The sequence below is a fragment of the Coturnix japonica genome, chromosome 1, assembly GCF_001577835.2.
Source record: "Coturnix japonica isolate 7356 chromosome 1, Coturnix japonica 2.1, whole genome shotgun sequence".
Classification (NCBI taxonomy): domain Eukaryota; kingdom Metazoa; phylum Chordata; class Aves; order Galliformes; family Phasianidae; genus Coturnix; species Coturnix japonica.
In genome coordinates this window covers 113,769,811-113,790,900 of record NC_029516.1, presented here as the reverse complement: position 1 = coordinate 113,790,900, position 21,090 = coordinate 113,769,811, and the positions used below count along the sequence as shown (strand labels likewise).

Here is a 21,090-nt window from a genome sequence, read left to right as displayed (position 1 = left end):
ATTACTTTCAGATCAGCCCTCAAACAAATAGATAAAGATTTATTAAATGTTACTAGGAGGGACTAAACAGCCATAGATGTGCCAGGTGGAAGGACTGAACAAGACTGATGTAGACAGAACATTAATTTCCAAGTTGTTAATTTTAGTTTAGATGTTTTGTAACCATTACACAAAAGTCAGCATTAAAAAGCAATTAATGTTAACACAGTGTTTTGTTTACTGTAATAAGAACATTACATACTGAACAATGATTGGGTAATTATACCAGTTCTGATTATTGGTTGAACAGATGGGAGGGTTTAAAAGCAAATTAGAAGAGAAAATTCTGTTATTGAATTTTAATTCCTCTTTATAATTTTTCTTTGCCACCTTTGCTCAGTTAGTAGAAAGGTAGGATCTTTTATAAATTTGAAATCTAATTTCTCATTTTGATATTATTTAATTACAACAAATTACAATTTTCTTAAGACAGATGGCATGCCAAAATAGGAAATTGCTCAAATTTGGACTTTATCTTTTTTGTTTGTTTGTTTTGTATGCTTATTTTTATTTATGCCATTATCATGGCTTTCTGAAATGAGATATATATGAAATATGACAATTTGATAATAAATTTGTTAAAATAATGTTAATTGTCATTGTTACTAGAACAACACATTGTAGATATGTACTAAAAGTGACACGTTAGCTATCAGCTATTTTGCTGTTATTTATTTAGCTATAAATGCCATCTGTATTATAGCTTGTAATAACAGATACATAAATTTGTACCTCATTTGCACACTTGTACTTTATTCTTCTGTGTCACTTCTATGTGCAGTGCATCCAATAGTGATCAGACAATGAAGAAAACTTAAATTTTAGAAATGAAGACCTACCCCTGTGCTTCTAGCCACATCAGTTGATGAAGAAGATGCAAGGAAACTATCAGTTACCATTTTCAGAAGAATATAAATGACTTAGAATGAGTGTCACGGGTTACTTAGATTTACCTATGCCTGTGACAGGGGGGGAGCCACCCCGTAGGGTCCCCAGGGCCCGGAAGGGAGGGGGAAAAGGGAAATGGGATAAAAACAGCGGCAGTCTAAGGAAGAAAAACTTATTTTACTAAATATGATATCAGAATACAAGATAACACAATATAATATAATTGAGTCTAATAAATCGAATGAAACAGAGTCCCCGAAAACCGCGAGGCCTACTGTGAACTCTAGGCGACATGGCTGGAATGCTTCCCACTCTCCGAGAGTCCGAAAGAGAGAGCACTCCAGTCTGGGAACAAGATTATATAACGTCCTGGTCCCATGACTTATCCCTGACCATGATGTTCTCTGGGATACATAGTCTTCTTCTGTGGACTGCACATTCGATAAAAGTATCCATGCTTTACATGATGTTAAGATGTGGAATACTGATAGCAAAATTACAAAATTACAGAACCATGACAAATGAGTGTTACCAAAACAGCTCTAAGGGGTTCAACAGTGGAAATGCAAACAAACAAAAAATGAAACACACAGAGTTCAAACAGTCAACACAGATGAAAAACATCATGAAGAGTTGCTTATGTACAGAATGTCCCACTTTGGAGTAATTTTCCATAGGTTCATGTAGCAATCACTTAACAAAATACAGCACCTAGTTGCTTTTTTTTTTTTTTTTTTGCCAATATTTTTCTCCACAAAATGGCTTTCCAAACATAAGACTGAAAATCTATGAGACAGTTGAATCTTTCCCAAATAAATATATTGGAAACAAATTCGCGTGATGCGACTACTCTAGGAATAGTTCATGTTCAGTAAACAAATAAATAAATAAAAATAAAAAATCTCAGAGATCAGTCAAGCTAATTGTTATTGCATGTCCCATCTGCATTATTATATTACAGGTACTCCCCAAAGAAAGCTGCAAATACCCAGCTCTTGTGGCTCATGATCTTTACAGACAATTGGCCAATGTCTGTGTTACCATACCAGAAAACCCCACTAGAGAGTAGAATGGAGAAGAAAGGTGGCTTGTGGGCTTGCTGAGGGCAAGATACTTAGCTTAGATCCATTAGTGCTACCATATAAATAACCTAAGTTACTCATCAGCTCCAAAATACAAGGGGTCTTCAGTTTGAAACTGCCTTTACAACAAACATGGGATGAATAACACTAATGACTGCAAACATGACAAACTCTTTCTGTCTAATATGTGTGGGAAGTAGCTAGGGCAGGTCCTGCTTTTGGGCTGGCACAAACCAGAGTTTTGCCTTCAAATGTGGCTCAACAATTTGCTTCCTACATTGATAAGGAACAGAAATGAACTTAGATGTCCTACATCTGAATATTGACTGTAAAAATGAGCTGCAAATCTTCAGACTGCTTCTTCAAGACATCGGTGTTGCTGTTTGAATAGTTAATTGCATGACCTCCCTCCCTCTCCTCAGGAGAACAGTGGAAAGAAAAAAGGCTGCTGGTGATGTTCTCTCAACTGTGAGATCTCTGTGTTCCTAAAGATGAAGCCAAGCAGATGAAAACAGGGAATGAACATCAAATTTCTGAATTCCGTTAACAATCTGAGAAAGAAAACTTGGAGAAACAATCATTCAAGCAACACAGTCTGCCTCTGCATACTATGTCATTGCTATAGGAATGTTTCTGAAGGTTTTATACTTTAAAAAGGATAGGAGGCACTTGAACATACAACCTGAATTCCCTGAATTCTAAAAGATTGCTTTAAGAAATATGTCATACAACAGAAATGGCTAGTAATATAAATGAAAATTTATTTCAGATTTTTGTTTCAATTCTTTTCTATTCTAAGTACAAGGGAAAAATATTTTCATGGTGCTCTATAGAATTTCAAACTGTTTGAGATCCATCATCCATCAGCTAGCCAGACACACTGAAACACAGAATAGTAACAGGCATTTATATTTAATCAATCCAATTGAGCCAAGAACAATATATTAGAGATTACCTCCATTTTTTCTGTGGCAGAGGTGTTAACTGGGTGAATGAGATCGATCAGTGATAAGATGAAATGTAAATTGTTGTCAATGCTCTGCTACCAGCTGAGAAACTAAAAGAGATAGGTGTGATAAAATAAGTATGGTTACCCAGCTGAAACACTTTCTGCTCATTGTGCAGCAGAGACTACTAATGTGTTCTCACTGATTAGACAGGAAGAAAAAAAAATTCACTTAAAAAATGTGGATCTTTTGTCCCTAGCTTGAGGAGTAGTGAGAGGATATGGGATAATTCTGCAATTTACCATTTCATAGTTTGTTATGTAAGCATGAAAATCAGTAAGTCTGGTGTCTATAAGAAGAGGGTCCCAAGGTCTGCTAAGATCTCAAATAAAACCATCACACCAAGAAGTCTAAAAAAAATCTCAGTAAAAGTAATTGTATGAGTGTATGTCTTTCTCAGGTTTGAGTGCTTTACTGGAGAGGTATCAGTCATGGTCTCTATACCTTTTTCATGTTGCACTTTCTGGAGGTTATGTCCTCTCTAGTCTTGCAGCTGATCCATAAAATTTCAAAAAAAATTAGTAATGCGGCACTGGCCATATTTAAATATTTGAAACTAACCTGGCTTATTTCCCCTGAAATAGATAAGGAAATGATCAAGTGAGTCTATCAGCTGGCAAATCTGATATGATGCTCACCCTCAGCCATTCACTGTCAAGGACAGTCAGCAAGATGATTTGTGGACAATAAAGCATCTTTTATAGAATACTGTGATCTAAACATGGATGCGTAGTTGCAGCTTAATTACAAGCCTAACAAATTAAAAGAATATATATCTTCACAAGGAAAGTTGTTTACTTTACAAATTAGCCCCAGTACAAGAAATTAAAAAAAAAAATAATAATAATCTAAAGACTAACATCATAATCTGACGTTTGCTTGGAACTGAAAGAATATCATCATGGAGGCAGGGGATCTCAACACCTTCTATAAAGGAAAAGATTTCACTCTCAATGACTCAGTTATTGTCAGCAGAAAAAACTTTAGAAAAGATAGTGAATTGGATTGCCTGTTCCATTATAACATTCTTTTGTCAGCAAATGTAGTAATCGTAAGGACACTCAGGAAAAGATTGTATCACCTTCAAGGCACAACAAGTGTAAGTAAAAGGAAGAAAAATGAGAACCTGTCGTCCAGACTGGGGGGGAAAAAAAAAAAAAAAAAAAAAGTGATAGAAGATAAGGTGAATATTTCTACTAAAGGTAGAAAAGGTAGAAGGTAGAAAAAGGTAGAAAATGACTTAAACATGTAAAAAAAATGTTTATGAGGTTCGTTACTTCATTATTTACTTATTTATTTTACAAGAATGAATTGCTTTTAATCATATAATTATTTTTTCAAGAATATCTGGTTCATTAGCAGAAGAGGAATTACTTTAGTAATCAACTTTAAGGAAACCTGAGAATGCAGTACATTCTATTACTGAATAAAGGTAGGCAATTTCTTGGATTTTTTATTCATTTCAAAATGTTTAGAATCAGGAGACAAATGAGCCCTGAAACAGTGCTGGATTCCTCTCTTCTTTGTCTGAATTACAGACAGTAATGTATGACTTTGAAAGGAAAATGGAGGCAGGTATACACGAGAATTCAGATGTGATTTGTTATTACAAAAAAAAAGGCGCAGAGGTTTAAACTAAACCTCAGAACTTGAAACTTATTCAGAATTAAAAGCAAAGAAATACAAGAACAGCTTGTATGGAGTGGATCCATTGTTCATCTATTGTAACAATTCAGAAATATTCATTTTGCATCCTGGCATGGCTGCCTCAGACATCTGAGGAGGTGTGCATTAATGCAGAAGGCAACATTCATCATGGTACGTGAAAGAAACCAGTGTGGAAATAGCTTAGTAATGTCTATGCACTGTCATTTTAGGTTTCTGAAAGTAAACTACATGTTAGATGGTATATTTGTCTACCATCTGGCATCATTCACTTTTGCCATCCATTATGTCTGACTTTGCTATGGAGTAATAAGGAGATTTGTGAAATTAATTTTGTTAATAAATGTAACAAAAGTGTGAGTAGAATTTTCAAATAGACATCAAATGCTTAGACATAAGGAAAAACTTTTTCTCTCAGAGTGGTCAGGCACTGGAATGGCTGCCCAGAAAAGTGATGGAGTCGCTGTCCCTGGCAGTGGTCAAGAGGTGTCTGGATGAGGAGCTCCGAGATATGGTTTAGTGGCTTGTGGCAGCAATGGTTATGGAAGGACGGTTTGACTACATGATCTTGTAGGTCCTTTCCAAGCTTGTGATTCTATGATTCTGTCCTAAGCTATCTAAATTTTTTTTCCAATATTATACTCAAACAGATGTCCTTATTGACAGGATAACAACCATACAACATATACTGAGAGAAATAGAATATACCAAGAATGACAGCTGCAAGTCCATTGACCTCTCCTTCAAAGTCATGTCAGCTGTAAACTATAAGACACATAATACTGAATCAGAACCTCATTTTATATATATTCACACATATACATATATGTATATATAGCTTTATTCAAACCTACATATGCACACATTGCACATACATGCATCAACTAATTAAACAGATAATATAAAATATATCAACAAACAAATGAAACAATTCAAAGGCATTCTGTTATAGTGGAATCCTGTATTTCCCTACCTTTCCTCATTCCTTTCTTCAGAAGTTATTTAGTTACCGCAGGTCACCTCTGCTCTAGATTAATAGCAAATTTCTGTATTTCTTATCTCATTACCTGAAACTCTTTTATCTACAAAGAAGCCAGAAAGCAATTAAACAAAAGGTGCAAAGATACCTAAGGAAGTTCTGTGGGCTAAAACAATTTATCAGAATAAGATGTTGTTTTCACAGTGATTTATGCCTCAGACCAAACAGTAACAATACTTCTTGCTGTGCTCTCAGCCCTTTAAGGAGACAAAAGAGCAAATGTGCCAATCTAATACACGGTTTTGTGTAGCATGCATGCATGGAGAGTTATTGCATTAGAAACCATTTCACAGCAGTTTCCAATTTCTGTTTTATGGAGCAGTTTATGTTTTTTTACTATGTCTGGTTTGTTGTTAAATACAATCTAGAAGCTATTTTTTAAAAATAAAGTACTTCAAAGAGAACATTTAATATAATTCCTCTGTGTTGTACAAATGGAAAAATGCTCTAACTGAAATAAATTCATATTCTATTGAAAGTAAAGCCAAATTATTTGTTTTTTTCTGTCATCTGAAGAAAGAAAAAATGGAAGACTAAAAATATTCATGTTTTGAAATATTTACTTACATTGTCACTGTAGTAGAGATGAAGTTTTATTACTTGTTTATGTGTTTGTTTATCTGATAAGGATAGACAAGGTCTGTCCTTCCTCATTTATTGGAACTGGAGCTGGTGGGGAGGGTTTGGGTGACTAATTGGAATGTGCTGGGATTTCCTGGATGTCAACGATTTCTGAGTTTGGGAAAAACTTGTATACCAAACTGAAAAGTAAATATAACATAGTAATGTGACTGATTCTAAGTAATTTTTAAACATATGTAATTAGAACGACTATGTTTTCTTCATTTTCCACCGTAATGAAATATAATCACTTATTACTTGAAAATCCTGAGTTACATGTAAAGATCAAAGTTTTCTCCCAGCTTTCCTGGTCCACTAGGTTGGTATGGAAAAGGTACTTCTGCTTTTACTGTCAGTTCTGAAATTAGAGAGAAACATCTTGCATCATTTCCATCCATCTTCTGTGCTCCAACCTCAATGGCCATTCATAGCTAAATGAAGGACTGGCCTTTGGAGTGAATTCAGTATACTATGAAAATATAGGCCACCAGAACTATAACTATTTGTTGCTCCTCCATTTGACTCTAATAGGCATATTGAGATTTTATTAACTAATGATATATGGTGAAAATAAGATTGCATCACATTAGTTATATATCACTAAAGTGATATGTGACATTAGAGTCTACATAATGGTAATAGCCATTTTGTAACAAATTATTTCAACAACAACAAAAAAATGTATACAAACAGTGTAGTATATGAAGAAAGTGTTATTGGATTTGTAGTTGATTAAGTATCATCTGGAAGTCACACTGTGGTAGGTGACCAACAAAAAAACATAGCAGGTTTGTAGGAGGCCTCAAACAATCCTGATTAATTAAAGGACAGTATCCTATTGACTAATGATTGTTTTATTCTCTTGAATCTTATCTTATTCTTTTCCACTGTTTTCTTTTTAATGAGTTTTGTTTTCAGTCTTACTTAGCTTTATGAAATGCATAGAATTTGATAAGTAAGTTCTAGGATCTGGACTTCATTTTTGAATGAACAAACATGATGAGATCTCGTGATTTGACTATGTGATATAAATGACAATTTTACAAGGATTCCCATCAAGAAGGAATTTGTGCAAGCCAGGACTAGATTAAGTACCTACAGTGATACTCAGCCTGAAACCTGCAATATACTTAGCATTTTCTAGGCTTTCAGACAGCTGCACGAGACTGACTGTCAAGTTTTCTCAAGAAAAGAGAAAGTTGTTATTCTATTTCACTCTTTCTGTTACCTGGTTGATGGTGGTCAGAAGGCTTGAATGAGGATCTTTTATACTTGCCAAACACAGTTCAACTGAGACTAGTCTAATTGCTTCCAGTATGCACAGGGCAATGGTATTCTCTATCCTACCAGAGTGATACTTTATTCTTTGCTCAAAGTAACACCGGAAGAAAGTTAACTCTACCCCAGACAAAACCAGTATAAGGTAGTTGTGGCAGGTAGTCATGAATCATGAGCAAAAATATATCATATCTCTGTGAATGCAAAAGATTATACAAATGACACCGACTGCAGCTGTGATAACATTAAGCTTGCCAGATCTTGCAGTCAGATACTAAGGTTTCTGTGAGTACTGGGATTACAGTTTACTGTGACTACTGTCAAGCAGGCTCTAAAACAGCTTAAGGAAAAACAGATTCTTATCTCTGTCTTTTGTGAGGCAATAAAAGAACAGTAAATAAATCTCACTGCTTAAGTTCTCTCCTGTTGTGTTCTATGTTTTCTGTATGTATAGATGTGTTTAGATGAACACTGTGAGTTTGTTGCTATAAAATACAAAGCAAATGTTGTATTAAAAGGCCCTCAAAACCTCATCCTGAGCATATCCAGTTATCGTGTCTCTGTTCTGCCCTAAAGATGACAGAGGTTTCCAAAATAAATGTACACAAATGACAAATCAGAGAGTCACCACATTTCCACTTACATCCTTTGATGTGTAATTTGGGCTTTTTAACACAAGCTATATAAATATATATATTTGTATATATATATATGTATGTATATTTGAATATTTGTAAATAAATGATGCCTGCATACAAAATTAGGGAAATTTTTCCTTTTAAATCAACTGTAAATACTCCTGTCAACAATTTGCCTTATACTAATATACAAAGCAGTGTAAGAAGCTGTTAATATGAGTTGGCATAGTTCTCTTAAAATGTATATTGTTTTCTTTATAAAATCTTATACCTACATTTGCAAAAGCAGAGTACTCGTGTACGAGGATAGAAGGAATAAAGAAAGCATAAGCCTGGAATTTTTGATGCAGTACACCAGAACCAGCATTAGTAGTATGAGACTGTTACTGCACATATTCTGCGTGGTTTAAGATGTCAATGAACTAATCAATTTTACAGCAACATTTATAAGCCACACCCAAAATCAGAATCAAAACAATACATATTGTTACACGTATACTATTTTTTAAATTATTATTCATTGCAATAGTAATATAAGTTCCTTTGAATATCAACTCCTTAATGACTAAATACCTTGGAAATACAAGTTGATATGGAAGATGAGATCACAAATGCAAGAATATATATATACTATATATATAAACTTATCCTCAGTGAAAAAAAAAAAACAACAAAACTTTATTTAGTAACACAAGGGCTGCTCTGAAACTAATGCCTCCTGCTTTATTTTGATGGTCCACAATGTCAGAGGCAGATGCTGGTGGTATGGAAGTAGAGAGTGAACCATCCAACTAATATTTTATTATATTTTGTTGTCGTGCAAAAGATTACAGCAGAGGAGTAGTCTGACAAAATTGCATCTGACCTGAAAGTGTGAATGAAACAAAGTTGTGAAATTGAATTTTCCTAGACAGAAAAAAAATGACACCCACTGATGTTCACTGACATGTGCTAAATGTTTATGAAGACCAAACAGTGAGCACAGTAAGGCAGTGGGTGGTGTGTTTCTTCAGTGGCAATAGCAACAGTGAGTTGCCACCACTAGTGCAGATTTTTACGAGAGCAGCATTCAGACTTTTGTTCATTATTGGTGAAAATACACAGATAATGGTGGTGACTGTGTTAAAAATAGTGTTTTGTAGCTGTGAATTTCCTCTATCAATCAGTGCTATTGTACTCTTGATATGTGTTGTAGTTTCCATGGAGACAAATAGGAGGCATTTTATTTGGAAAGACCTACATATATTGCGGAGGTGTAAAGTAATGTAAGTTATCATTTTATCTATTACACATATATTTGTATTATACTGTCCAAGTTCAGCTGGTCCAAGTTCAGCTGGTCCAAATATATTAGGAGTAACAGATGGAGATCACCCCAAGGTTAAATATCTCTTATCTTCTGAATCACTAACTTCCAGCAGGTTTTATAATATCCTTGTATTTGCTATGCCACTGCTTGTAGATTCATGCAAAATATTTCACTTCATTTTTCTTTGCTTGTTTGTTTACATTTTTCATTATATTTCAGTGATATCATATGTTCTTTTTATTTTGCTATATTCTTCATATTGCTCATATTTCTCATAACTGTGATGCTACTCTTGTCCTCATAAGATTGATTACTTTTACAAACATCTGTTAAGAGTTCGGCATTTCTTGAAACAAGTATTAGGAACATATCTCTGTACTTTACTACTTAGTTCATTTTGATTTTAACTAAAATCTTACCAGAAAAGACAACAGTTATTTTAATGTTAAAAGCTGAAAGCTTAATCTTCTGTGTAAAATACTAAATGCAAGTTCAAGGCATTAAATGTGTGCTTTTCCTTTACCTAATTGTGCAAATCATTGTGACTGATAGCACCAAGAAAGTGGGTGTTTCCACAAATATCAAACAGGGAAAAAGGAAGGATTACACTGGAAAAATCTCATTCCTATTTTCTGATTGGGAAATACGTAAATAGTGAAGAATGCAAATTACCACTATCAAAGGAATGCTTAAGTCTGAGTCAGAGTTTTTTTCAATACATGCATTTCTTGAAGTACCTAGATATCCTGCCCAATTTCACAGATCATAGCAAAAACAAAAACTGAACAAGACCTAGGTGAGTGTAGAAGTCCAAATAATTCCTTTCCTTATAAAAAAATATATATCTTTTAGACAGTAGATCTTGCAGGTAGAAAAAGTGTCATAAAAGTGGAAAAGGTATTGTGAGGTAAGAAAACCTACTGAAAAGCTTCCATATCTCATCTTCAATATCTTCAATATCTCATCTGAAATTAATCCTTTTTAGAAGGGAATGGTTTAAAAAAAAAAAAATCAAAATATATTTCACTTCACTATTGGCATGTTCGAAAGGAAACATTCAGAAAACTGCAAGAGTCTCTGATAAATTTCATCTCCAGAATTCTTAATAAAACAAATAATAACTCCTGATGTTGCATACAAAGTAGCTTTTATTTATACATATTCATTAAAAGTTTAATCTTAAAGCTCTAAAGTCAAACGCTCAAAAATCTGCAAAAGATCAAATTATACATGTTAGTGTAAAACTCCTTAAGTGCATGACCATCATAATACAGTCATTCATTATGCTGTCAACACTGAAATCTTCTGGTCGTATGACTTTGCAATATCAAGGACTTAGGGTGAGGTCTATTGTTCAATTTCCTTGGCCAAATCAGATAAAAACCTCACATGCTTGAAAACAAGTTTTTTTTTGTTGTTTGTTTGTTTTTGTTTGTTTGTTTGCTTGTTTTTGTTTTTTTTGTTTTTTTTTTTAATGTCATAATAAAAACATCATTAACATAAGTAAGTTTCATAAAATGTATATTTAACAGGTGAATTACTAGAAGAAGTTGACAGTGTGATCATCCATGCAGAGTAGGATTAAAGAGAGAACTTTTGTCCTGCAAAGTCTATTAACATTTATCGAGAGCACAGGCCCAAAAGGAATGAAAATCTTAGCTATCAAGTTCTGACAAATACTGCATGTATGAGACAGGAATGCATAGGCTCATTCTTTCATTTCTTCAAATGTCTTCTGCTCCTTTTTTCCAGATCTTTTTGATGTCTTTCTTTCATTTTTGATTGGCTATTTCAATCCCCAATTTACTATTTTCTTTCTGTTTCTGTTTCAGTTTCTCATCTTTTTTTTTACCCATTTTACTCATACTTGTTTTCTAAGAGTGTCACATTTTTTTTCTATTATTCTACTACATTTCAAGCCGTCCTTCAAAAGCAGCGAAAAAAAAATAGGATTTTCAAAAAGAAAGGTAATCACTAGTTTTCTTTTTACAATTTTGGAACAAAGTACTTTCCATTATTCTAATCCATAAGGTGGTTTTGTTTGTTTGTTTGTTTGTATTTATTTGCTTGCTTTTGATCAACCTACAGACCAATATATTTCAATCAAAATGGCTGAAGCTTCACAAAATTACAAACAAAGAAATCAATTCCTTAATAATAGAACTGATGTGACAATGTTACTACTTAGTCATTGTATCTTCATTTTGCTCAGCTGCCTCCTCTTTTCCATCTCTAAAACAACTAAGGAAAAAAAATAAAGTTAGCATTGGTAAAGAATATGTGCTTGAATTTCTGAGGAAAGAGGATAGTGAAAACCTGTGCATTAACGTCTATGGTTTTAGGTACATAACTTCATGGAAAATTTCAATCTTCTTTCCAGATTGCCTCTAAAAATGTTTTTGTTGTTGTTGTTGTTGTTGTTGTTGTTGTTTAGTTATTCTATGTATACTCTTTCTATACTTCTAATGCCATCTATGGTGCTAACACTATGACTTCTTTTACATCTCAGACTGACCAGCTTTCCAGATTAACTACTGAGGACCCAAGTCCAAACACAAAAAAATGGCATTAAATCAGACTGAAAATTGTAGGTGATACTCTCAATTTTCAGTTCAGATATCTTGTTTCATCATCTTATGTTTATTCCCTGCAATATAATTCTTGAAATTTAACTTCATTCACCCTGTAAGCAGTCCATCAAGCAACCACCATATACAGATAGACAAGCATATATATTCTCCTCAGGCCTCTGTGCCTTAAAATTGGTTCACGCTATGCTAAAGGCTTTTTTGATACTAAGGTCGTTATTTGAGTTTTTGAGGTCTGTGTTTGCTGGAGATTTATACTCTGCATCTCCAACTTGGTAACATAGAAAATCTGGAAGAAAAAAACCCAAAACCAACAGCCATGGAGCCACAGCACCATCAAGTGACAGTTACCTCTGCCACTGTAAATTTTACTTCCTGAGTACATTTAAGGTGGTCTCACTTTTCTTCTCTCACTCTATGTGCCACAGGAAGTGAAAGACTACCTTTATAAATAGATAATAACTGCATAAATAATTAAACTGAACTTTTAAAAATTATTCTTACTTTAAATTGAGCCTTTGTCTACTAAGCCTTTTGAACTATGTGTTTTGGAAATACTATGATGTATTCTGCTCAGGTCGTGTGTTAGAAGGCTGCAGTCAGGTGACTGGGTTTTATTAAATATTTCTGTGCTTTAGTTCTCTTGAGTGAAGTGTGTAGATTCACAGACACCCTTGTTTTAAGTACAGACATACTAATGAAAGACATTATTTCAAGGAATTATGTACATCAAACTCCTTTTCCCATTTTGGTCATTCTTTTCCATTTCCATAAGGAAATTGTGGAGGACAAACTGATAATAGTTGTCATGAGTTAACATGCAGAGAAGAACAAATATATTCACAGAACCATTCTGAAACTCATGGTAGCATCCTTACTACTGCTCATATTCCACCAACACTACGAGGCAGAGAATAGTCCGTGTAGTAGGAAGTCATTATGGGAATCAGGTGTAGATGTGCATTAATTGTTCGATCAAAACTGAAGAAAATAATAGGAAAGGAATTGTGTTTGGCTTTTGTGCTGAGTGGAAAGTAAAGGTCTTTATTTGTCTAATTCTCAGTCTGGTGTTTTCTAAACCTTGATTCCTTCTCTGATTACATACACCAAAACACCCTTGAGAAGTGCATTCTCAGGACAGCCAAAGAAACCCTTGAGACTACCTTTCTTTCTCATATGGTCTTTCTGTTCAGAGCAGGGGACGGGAAAATCAACAAAAATTACCTTCATGTAATACTGAGATTTTTCCAGGTGGAACGTAAACCTCAGATTACACTATTTTTTGAATAGCAAAGCTCCTTCATAAATGTCATATATGTGACATAACAGGATATAATGCAGGAGAAAATTTTATTGGAGAAAATACTTGTATTAGAAAATAATCTACAAGTAGATTTTATTGTACATATAAGTATATAGAGGTATATATTTTAAAAATGTACATATATATGCCATGTACATATGCATAATAACACTGTATCAGTGGCTTTTTCTTCGTTACTTCTGTTAGTTTTCCAAACACAGTCACTTAATAGTGGAACAGTGAGTAAGGACAGCATAAATATTTCATTCAAACACCAGAAGCAGTCTCAGGAGCTGGATGTTTGCTACCATTTATGCTCATCCTTGGTTTTGTAGAAGTCAAAGTGAAAGAGAGAGTAATTTGAGTTAATGGCTGTTAGACTATCAGTAAGTAAATAATGTCAGACATTAACTGGATTCCTGAGGCCGAAATCTTCAATTCTGTTAATGTCTCAGACAGTCTGACTGAAGTCACTGGGTATAATCAGAATCAAAACACAGACCTTCCCTTACAGATTGGGCCCTGGCACTGATTAGGTAACTGGAGCTTGGAACACTGCAGGGGGAATACACATAGCTCCAGCCATGTATATTCAGCTGACACAAAGCCCTCAGTGACAAATGCAAATGAAAATAGGTCTTACTTAAGCCATAGCATTCTACACAGTGTTTTGCAAGTAGAGAAAGATATTATGTTTCTGAAGTAAAAATTATATTAAAAAAAAAAAAAAAAAAAAGACAGACAAAAAAAAACCAAAAACAAACAACAAACTCTGTTTGCTTCTTTATCCCTTGGGAAAAGTCCTGCTGTTATATTGGTAAAAATGACAATAAAACAGAGCAGTATCTGGATTCCAAAACCTCTTTGTGTATATTTCTGAAATGTTTTTTCCTCACTACGTTCAATCTGTCTGTACATCTGGTCCCAAAACATGATTTGTGATCTTAATATGGTTGGTTAGACGTAAACTAATATATTTTTCTCTGCTGGAGCTAAAGCATTCAGTGAAGGAAAAAAAACCAACAAATATAAAATAGATCTCTAATAACTACGAGAAATAAAAGAGAATCTCCTGCGACAATAACCTAGGGAAATACAGTGTTTCTTAATCTTGAAGTTCGCAAGATATCCCAACATCTCTACAGCATTTAATATTTAACAATTTAATAGAGTGGTGGGTCCACACTGTTACAAGCATCCTCCTACCTAGAACTTCATCCTGTTTTGAAGCTGTTAACTTTTTTCAAAAATAATCTGTTGAACTTTTGCATTAGACTTCTTTTTAGTTAAAAACAAGCAAACAAACGAACAAAAAAACAACTCCTCTTTCGTTTACTTTTATTTTCCCCTAAACAAGTCATTGCTCTGGGAGTTCAGTAATCACCACCTTTCTTGAAAGACCAGTCTCAGTTGCCTTTGCAATGCACCAATTTTCCATTAAGACACCTAATATTACATGTCATAATGAAGAAAATGGCTTGCAGTGTTGAGGAGAGCCCCACTGCATCCATCATTGTTTTCTCCTCTGATATTTGTGTATCTCTGATGGTGTGTTTAGTATGAAGGTTGTAATCAGCTTGACTTCATTTCACTGCATCTCAGTTTGAAGTCTTGCATATGCTATATGTATAATATGTTGTTCTGTCTGAACAACCCAACCAGCAATTTTCCACCAGAGCTGCCCTAATAAGTATCCACTTAAAAAGCTCTGCTTTAATTCTGAAAGGTTAAGTTGTTATTTGTTTACAGGATCAGAGACAGCATCAGTCAAAATTGGAAATTAACTCTGCAGTTTTATCTGGTAACACAATGATAAACCAATAAGATAAATACTTTAGGGTTTTTGTTAGTTTATTTGTTTTTCCCACAGTGAAGTTATTTTGACCTAAAAATGTGAATACTAAGTTTGTGACTGCTATGTTTCTGCATGTCTTTTCCTAGCAGCATGAAAGTGGATTAAAACATCCTTTTAATCCCTGGGGAATATGGTCCATAATAGTATTTTACTGAAGTGTGATTGAATGCCAGTTTCTTCAGCTTTTATCATGAAGACTCTAGAGATATGATATTTTACAGATGCTCATTTTTATAAGCCAGAGCTTTGAGAGGGCCCACAGGTTCATATTTTCTAGTGGCTTTTGAGTGGCAGAGTGATAACCTCCTTTGCATGACACATTCCAACTGTAAGACATATAATAGCTCCTTTTTCCAAATGCCATACCTCTGTTAGGCTAAATCCAAGACTTATGTAGGTACTATGTCAGTGGGTTTTTCAACTGCTTATTTTTACAGTGATGGCTCAAAAATAGAATTAAGGGTACTAAATTCAAATTCAGAGCCAGTAGCCTTAGAGCAGGCATGCCACCCCAAGATAATAGAAAATGCCGTGCACTGGAAAGAAGCTTAAAGTTCCAAGCTACACCATGCTCATAAGAGAGCTGTAGGATGGTTGTTTCTTTCATGTCTTGAACTCTCCTTTCTGAAAATAATTATATGTGGACTCTGCTGTGCTGATAATTTCCTTGTGATGTGGGAATAGGAAAAAAGATCCACTATGGCGTACCTGCCATAGTCTCAGGGTATTCAGAAGTGCCTACAAGAAGAGAAAAATACTGAAGCTATCTCTATTGTAGGGAGACCTTAATACCTTTCTCTGACTTTTGTAGTTATGTTCATATCAAACCTTTTGTTTGGAAGGAAACTTCTTTCTTCTCAAAATTTGCATCTTCTCAACATGTCTTGGCTCAGGTTAGAGGCCTCCTGCATTAAAAGGGAAAAAACAAACAAACAAAAAAAAAACCCCACGTCTTTGGTGGTAACCAACATGGCTTCAACAAAGGCAAGTTATATAAGAAGTCATATCTGACAAACTTGGTGGCCTTTTATGTTGGAGTTACAGTGTCATCAGATAAAGGAAGAGCAGCTAACATCATCTACATGGACTTCTGCAAAGTGTTTGACGCTGTCCCACACATCCTGGTCACCAAATTGGAGAAAAAATGGATTTAGTGGATGGACTGCTCATTGGATAAGGAATTGGCTGCATGGTCACACTCAGAGAAAATCAACATAATGTTTATTAGAGTCTAGCTAGAAAGTGAAAATGATTCAGTTGTATCTATAATTTATCCATTTATCCTAGAGAAGAATGCAGCGCTCATATGTATCATGGGGGGATCTAGTACCACATTTAGAATCCAAAGAAGCTAATGAACGGAACACAGTAATAGTAGGAGTAAGTGAAATAAATCATACAGCAGAAACAGAAGATGAAGTGTAAATTCATTATCTGTGTATTGTAGTTGTTTCACATAGCACACATACTTTAAAAGAAAACCTTATGAACTGAATAATACACAATGATGAGCACTGTTTGATAGGCTTTTCTAGAAGCATGGGAGTGCATTGCCTGGGGCTGATCTCACCTAATTTCATAAAACACAGATACACAAAGACTGGTCTAAGATTTTTGTAGCAGGTTTATTCATGAAGTTTCTAAATCCACAGAGCACTCAAAATACAAAGTGTTATTACTGTTACTAAAGTATGTGAAATGTCATAATCAAATTCTACTGTTTTGAATTCTGTGAGGACATTGTTATCAGTTAGAAAATATTTCAGATCTTTCATTTTCACCCTACATGGGGTTCTTGTGTTGATGATATTGGGAAATCAAAAAATATATAGCTTGGGATACAGAAACACTGAAGAAGTTTTACAGTCAAGATTTTGTAGGCAGAGATAACCAGATGTGTTCTTTATAGAAGAAAACTTATCCCTCTGCTACCATAAATTAGTACTGGAAAGTAGTACGCTACTACAAGTAGCGTGTTTAACCACTAAAAACAGACAAAAACACAGGGTTGACCAGGAAGGAGGAAATTCCACAGCAACTTTGAGCAACTTGTGCCAGTGCTCCAATTCCTGCACAGTAGACAGAGGTTCAGATAGAACCTCTCATGTTTTCTTCTCTCTTAACCTGTCACTTGCCCCAGATAATTAAACAATAAAAATATTAAATTCTATAGAGCCAGTCAAGTTCTCTGGAATTTTTCCATTAAAGACTGTCTGCATGCAAATTAGTACATAGAAATAAGACAATTTATTAACATTCCTGAATTTTTTAAGTGATCTAAAAGCTTGCTTTCAGGAAAAAGATGGAATAAAGTGAGATTTCAGAAAGCTTGAATGTGCTCATTTTTGGAGTTTTTCTCCACAGGCGATTCTGTGAAATTGGTACTTGCAAAAAAAAAAAAAAAAAAAAAAAAAAAAAAAAAAATTACTATTATTATAATTATTATCATTTTATGAGGATTAGCTAAACATGTGGATGTGTTTGGATCTTGCTGTTTCTGTAAGTGGCCTTTGGATAACACTCAGAATGTTAGACTGTCAAAACCATGCCTTAAAGAGAAAAGCAAACCATATTCAGCATTTTTAAGGCATCGTTTTGATACCAGGTGACAATGGCTCCATTATAAAAGAGAAAGAGAGGGCTATTGTATTGATGTTTCAATAGATACCAGCCCTCCTACAGTCACAGACTCTAAAGCAATAGCTCCCGTGGTATAATATGCTTCACTTTGTCAAAAATGCTGAAAATGACTAAACATATCTGTTTCTTCTTACCCAGACTATTACCAAGCCATTGAGAGGGAGGACAAAGAGCAAATTCCATTCAAAGTAGAGAGGTGAGGTTGTTCAGTTCATCACTTTTATTGTCACTGAGCATACTGTATACCTTCTTCACAGTGGACTAATTCCATTTTCAATGCAACACCACTGTGTACTGGCAGAAGTGTATTCACTTGCTGGGCTACAAAGCTATGCGAAGGGCTCTAGCACAAATCAGATTTATTTATCTTAGCCGGCAAGTATGGAGGATTAAGATTTCTCTGTATTTTGAGTCTGAACATGATAGAGTTGATTCAGAGAACGCCCTCAAAACTCACATCTTGCAAGCTGTAATGGGTTATACACACATTCCTTTTGACTTTCTGTTGGCATGAAGTCCTAGAAGGACAGTTATATCACAGGAGTGGGGATGGGGAAATCCAATTAGCAGGATTCACTGGCATTGCTCAGACAGTGTTGATTTTTACCACCAAGATTTTCGACACTAACTTCACAGACCAGTCTCATTCATCTGGTAAATATTTTTAAACATCACCACTATAAAATATGTTTATACATATTTGCTCCTGGTTTATGCTGACGGGGTAATTGTTTTCAACAGACTTAGTCTACAGTAAGAAGGAAACATCACCATAGTAAGTACAAATCTTTGCCTGAGATGATGATCAACAATATGCCACTATAAAGTGTTTTCTAAATAGCTAACTATAGCTTTTATCCAGTCATATATCTCTCTGTCAAAATGTAAGATTACTACTGTATTTTTTGTAGCCATCTAATTTCTTTTGCCTTGCATTTCTCTGCACTATTCAAGATTTAATATTTCATTAAAAAAAAACCAAACATGATCACTGTGCAATAGCTGTTGATTACAAATTTTAATGATCATAATACGTAAATTTAATAAATGTATTCCAAGAACAGCAATAACTTAAGATATATTTCACAGGAAGGGAAACTTTCTGAATTTCATTTCATTTTGGAGTAATTTTTATTTGAATTTATCCAACAAAATGTGTCATGACGGAAATTCATAATGTGAATTTATATCTCTAACAGTAAATGTGGAAGTTGTGGTTGTTTCCTGCAAGGATGCATTGGAAATATGGAGGAATATACCCCAGTACTAGTGTCGTCTCAGTGCAAAAGTAGTTAAACAGAAGACAAATTATTTAGTGAACTGGAATAGAAAATAAAGGACACAACTTTGTTTAGAAAAAAGGAATGTGAGTGTACTCTTTGGTACCACTGTCAGCAGGGAAACAACGCAAAGGTGAGATAAAGAAAGAGCCTGACTGAAAGTAATATAAATCAGCATTGATTGATCAATAGATATAGACCAAGTCACACAGTTTTGAAAGATCTTGAATGAAACTGGCCCTTTACACAAAGCCAGCTTCTAGACTCACGACATGCATGGTAAATCTGACTCTCAACTTGCTGTTTAGAATCTGCTTACAGAGTTCTTCTGGACAAATACTTTCAAATCCAAAAGCTGGCACACAGAATAGTATTGATTACCACATGAGGGTACCCACATCCACTCCCTTTCTTAGTTATTTAATATGTATAGAGCCAGAGAGAAGACAAAATTTTTCTTCTTTGCATATATACCATAAAATTTTGCAAAACAAATGAACCAACCAACCAACAAACAAACAAAAACAAGAAAGAAACTGGGTATGATTCATTATGAAGTAACCACAAAATACCACCACCTTGTCTTCACAGGCTTTCCAAAGATCTTAGAAAAGAGTCAGATGGAAAGAAGAGGGTTATACTTCAGTTGAGAAACATACTGCACTATCCCAGAGTTTAGAACTGATTGGTTTAGTACTTTATATATCTTCCATCATTAATCATTTCAACATGGTAACTATACATCTGACATTTTCTGTGACATAAATTGTACATACAATTATCTGATCCTATTGAGAAAAAAGCAAAACCATCCAGACTGTCAAAACAAAATATATTAGTGAGAGGAAAATCTTTGCCATGTTTCCAGCAAAACATATATGAGACCTGCAGTGAATGGTAACAGATTGATGAAGCAAGGAATTACAGTTATTAATGTATTTCAGTTCCTGCATTGCCCGAGTCTTAATAAAGACTTTTAGCAACATGATGATGAGGATAATTATAATATACAACTTTAACAGCAATAACTAATCTTATGATTCTTAAAATACTAACCATCTTTAATCAACATATATAATATTCACACATTTATATTATTGTACATGTAATTGTACTTTCAGGGAAACTTCAATATTTTGAACAAAGAGTGTTAAAATGTTTTCTGCTTGTACAACCATACATGTTAGCTTCAATTGTTTTTGGTTTTTTTTTTTTTTTTTTTTTTTTTTTTTTTGAATTTAGCAATGCAAAGTGAAGGGAAAAAACTCATCAAAGAAGTTTCAACAAAGAAACTAGGTTCAAGAAGTTCAGTTTATGTTAAAGTCATTTCCAAAGCAGTCATGTTTATGATATCTTTAATTTTTACTCTGTCCTTAAATTAGGATGAATATGAGTTACTTAAAGATTTCATAAGTAGTTAGTAAATGTTATGTATGCTTAGAAATCTGTTTTGTTAGAATTGATATTTCATTCAAAGTCATTTAATAGATTAAACCAGTTAATCACTAGAACTGTAACAATGATTTAGATAAAAAAATAGTAAACAGAAATGTTAAAAATATTTATGAGGTTCAGAGATACTTTAAAAAATAATATATATTCTAAAAATGGGAAACTGAATTTTCAGAAAGAAATAGGTTCATATTTCAACATTAATTTGCAACATTTAGAGACATATTCAATACATTTTGAAAAATTCTTGACAGAACAACTATGACAGTTCAGAATGTACTGTTTATTTTGCCAGCACATTGGATCTCAAATAAACACCTTACTACTCAAAGTAGAGTTTTAAGTTATTAAGACAAGTATTTGAGCATAAAAACAATAATAATTAAAAAAAAAAAAAAAGAATTAA

At 34.0% G+C, this 21,090-nt stretch overlaps 1 protein-coding gene and 1 long non-coding RNA gene across 8 annotated transcripts in view; one reads left to right on the top strand and one right to left on the bottom strand.

Annotated features, from left to right (window-relative positions):
* Nucleotides 1-21,090, top strand: part of LOC107306151 (rho GTPase-activating protein 32-like) — a 670,538-nt gene that overhangs the window by 500,398 nt on the left and 149,050 nt on the right. The gene's annotated exons all lie outside the window — the stretch shown is intronic.
* LOC116652501 overlaps nucleotides 1-21,090 on the bottom strand; it is a 659,218-nt gene that overhangs the window by 492,355 nt on the left and 145,773 nt on the right. The window contains exon 2 of the long non-coding RNA XR_004305591.1: nucleotides 370-374. This is a non-coding gene — a long non-coding RNA (uncharacterized LOC116652501). The remainder of the gene's footprint in view (nucleotides 1-369; nucleotides 375-21,090) is intronic.